Raw genomic sequence first — 4009 nt, forward strand, 5'->3', positions numbered from 1 at the left:
GATATCTCGCTCTCTTTAGGAGATTCAAGCCTACTGCGGCATAATCTATTCCGATCCAGCAATATATCTCTAGACTTGTCCCCTCAATGATACAACAGTCCATCAACAATGTATAACTCAAGAAACTCCGGATTAGTTGAAGAGTTCAAAGCTCCACCATAAGAACACATTCTTTCAACATATTAAAACTCTTTTTGTATAGTGAATATAGTTGTAGACTTAAAATATTTCTTTGTCTCAACTCTCTCTTTTACTAATATAGTTACTCTTTTTTTTTATAGTGAATATAATTAGAGACTTAGAAATTTTCTTTGTGTCAACCCTCTCTTGCACTACTATATTTACTCTTATTATCTTTTTCTTATTCCAAAATATACTATAACTCATCTCCTTTCATGTACTTCGACACAAGAAAGAAAACACCATTTATATAGGTGTAGTATTCTTACATCTAGTAAATAAGGGAGTAATGGATATTAAGTAAGGAAGATGAATGTTTTAGCGGTTTCATATGTTATATGAGTTACAATATATAAATAGGGGGAATAATGGTAGAGGTTATGGAAAACTTATGGCCACATTCTTACAACTAACAATGGTAGAAGTTATGGAAAACTTATGGCCATATTCTTACAACTAACTCGTAAGATTAAAGACACAAAATACTGTGGTATAATGAACAAATAAAGTGTTAGAAGATACAAGAGTTATCAAAATATAATGACATCACTTTCTTCACTTTATGTCCATGCATTATCATGCAATTTAATTTTAATATTAAAATGCATAATAACACCAACACAAAACATCATCATTATAAAGTAACAAAAAATTTCACCAACATGTACGACTTGAAAGTTTATATACGAATTGATATTATTCAATATAAATTGTGAAAATATTAGAAGTAACTTTCCAGAAATGATATATAATTGATATTTTAAAAAAATAATATCCAGGAACAAAAATCATTAAAAAACAAGAAACGTTTTAACACTAGAATAAAATAGAAAATATAGATTCCAACTTAAGCTGGAGGTGCATGTTTGTGGCATGTTGTCTTATTGTGTCCCTCTTGATGGCAACTACTACATGTCTTTTACACTTGTCTTTGTTTGGTGCTTTTCATCTTTCAAGACATGGCCTTCCGATAGACCTTTTTGAATTCGATGGCAATACAATTTCATCCAATACTTCATGTGACATTTTTCACGTACTTTTACAAGGAAGAAGTTCAACTGGTATGGCATAAGTATCTCAAATTTTTTTATTGCTATAGTACGATACGCAATAGTTCTCGTCATATTGGTTTCTATACGTAGCAGTCATAGCATGAGAACATGCTATTTCATCTAATTGAAATCCTCCACAACTATATTTTCTACTTCAAAAACAAACGATGAATCTTTTAGCACCATCAATTACGGTATGCAAGAATTTATTAGATGCTCTTACCTACATTTATAATCAAGATTAATACTTAAAACATAGACCAAAAAATTTTCATCATAATCAGAAAATATGCCAAACAAACTAATATGAGAAAACATTTATAGTGTATTTTGACATAATTTTTAATCTAACAACAATCTGTAATGTAATGGGTTAAACGACTTACTGTCCTTTTCTGAGATAGCCAACGATTAGTAATGTAATATGAAGGAATTAACACACTTAACAATCAATAATCATACACTAATAAGGATGAAAGAACTATTTTTTGTGAATTTCTACCATATATATTCAAAATTCAGCATGTTAACATCACATAATTGAAAACAAATATAAAAAATAATTATAATTTTTTCCTGAATATTTTTTCAGACAATAATCAAATATTATATATTTCAAAAAATATTGAATGCAAAATGTCAAATTGCTAACAAGATAACATGCCTATGATATCCCATCTCCCTCCACGATGTATTAGAACTGAATGCAAATTATCACAATTCATATTATATGGCACGTCTTAAAATTTGCAAATTCACAAATTTGAATTTCCCATAAAATATTAAAACTTCTGTGGCCTAAAATCTCACCTAAAACAACAAATTTTTTTGGAAGTTTTTGATTGAAAAACTATATATCTTTGTAGAAAAAAAAATGAAAGTTGTTGAAGAAGGTGAAACAAAAACACATCTGGTTTAAAAGGAGGAAAAGAATGATTAAAGAGAGATTTTAGGGATAGATTGGGATCTCTTATTGACTGTCATCTATTTTAAAGGAAAGATTAGTTAATTTTTATTATATGAAATCTGCTATTTTCTTATTTAATTGGTCTTTATTTGATTATTTAGTAAAATAATTTTTTTAATGTTTTTTTTAAGTTGTTATAACTTGCAAACTAAAAAGATTGGATATAACATGCATTAAACAATATAATATTGTATATTTAGTTTTTTTCCAAAAATAAATGGACATGGCTTAACGAACATAAGTTTCTAATTACCTATTTTTCCAAAGCTTTAATTAATTACAATTCTTAGCCGCTAATTAAATACAATACATAGTTTCTCTATTTTATTTTCTTCCTTAATTTTCTTTCTTTTTTTCTTTTTCCTCTTTTTTTTTTTTTTTTACATTTCCTCTTTTTTTTTTTTTTCTTTTCCATTTTTTTTTCTTTTTTTTCTTTTCCATTGTTTCTTTTTTTCCTTTTCGTTTTTTTCCTTTTAATTTTTTCTCGTTTTAATATTTTCTTTCTTTTTTCTTTCTATTCTTATTGTTTTTTCCATCATTTTCTTTTTTATTTTTTATTCTTTTCCTTTTTTGGTCAGTTTTTATTTTTTCCTCAGTTTTTTATTGTTGTTGTAGTTTATATTTTATTTATTTTTATATTTATTTGTATTATATGATATATTTTAAATAAATTTATTACTTATAGTTGAATAGTTTAGTCGTGAATATGTATAATTTATTATTTGTATTGATATATCAATAAGTATATGAATTAATTATATTTTCTTGAGTCTAAAATATATAACTATGCAATGTGTCATTCAATTCAAATGTATCGTTAGTATTTGTATTTAAAATTTATCATTTGTTTTTTTATAAACAAGTATCATTCGTATGCTTATGGTTCAAGTTGCATAAATATGTATCATTTGATACAAATGTAATATTTGTATTTGTATCATTTAATATTTATATTTATATATAATTTATTATTTATATTTGTATTATTTAATTTGTATCAATGAATATAAATATTGTAGACACGTAATTTTGTCCCTTCGAAAAATCAATTTTATCTATTTTTACCTCACATTCGAAAAGTCAATTTTATCCATTTTTACCCCACCTTATCATACAATCTACTCTGGGTGATAATTTTTTCACAAAAGAGCAAAAATAACCAACTCTCAACAAATCCATAACACAAAGTAACAACCTACCCCTACCCCACCCTTACCCACGTACCCCCACCCCTACCCCTTTCACATTTTTCATCCTCACCTAATAGACTAACAATACACATGATAGGAACACGATATACACACAACTCACACACTCTCAGATGGGGGACACACCCATAATCGGATAGAAAAGGGAGGAGAAACAATAAGAGCAAGGAAGAAATTGCTCCATTATAGTCAACAACATACGCACACCAATATACACACACTCACTGTTATTCACACACATTCAAAACAGAGTTGAAGGGAGAGAGAAATTGGGATAGATGAGAGAACAAAGAGAGTTTGAGTGAGATTGAAAGGCAAGAAAAGGCAAGAGAGGGAGAGAAAGCAGATGGAAACTGACTTTTTTTGGTGAGTGCTCACCGAAAAATACAAAATTCGTGCAAACCCAACCTATTTTTCTTCGATTTATGCCATCGCCGAGCTTGCTGCTGAAGTAAAAAACAGTGAACCAACTCCTGAAATCCACTGAAAAATACCACCAGCCCCTTTACTCATTCTTTTTAATCGAGTCACTATTGGAAACAAAAAAAATTGATGGTAAAAAAACCTAAAAATTGATCGTTTGAGTTTATTCTGACAAGATT

The 4009-nt window shown here is 27.9% G+C and overlaps 1 long non-coding RNA gene across 1 annotated transcript; it reads right to left on the bottom strand.

The window, feature by feature from the left end:
- Positions 1–876: 876 nt before the first annotated feature.
- LOC124895658 lies at positions 877–2116 on the bottom strand. The gene is made up of 2 exons (XR_007051839.1): positions 2043–2116; positions 877–1455 (listed from the first exon to the last, which is right to left on the bottom strand). It is a non-coding gene; the product is annotated as an uncharacterized LOC124895658 (long non-coding RNA).
- Between the last annotated feature and the right edge of the window lie 1893 nt (positions 2117–4009).

This window comes from Capsicum annuum, unplaced genomic scaffold (assembly GCF_002878395.1).
Source record: "Capsicum annuum cultivar UCD-10X-F1 unplaced genomic scaffold, UCD10Xv1.1 ctg83390, whole genome shotgun sequence".
Classification (NCBI taxonomy): Eukaryota; Viridiplantae; Streptophyta; class Magnoliopsida; order Solanales; family Solanaceae; genus Capsicum; species Capsicum annuum.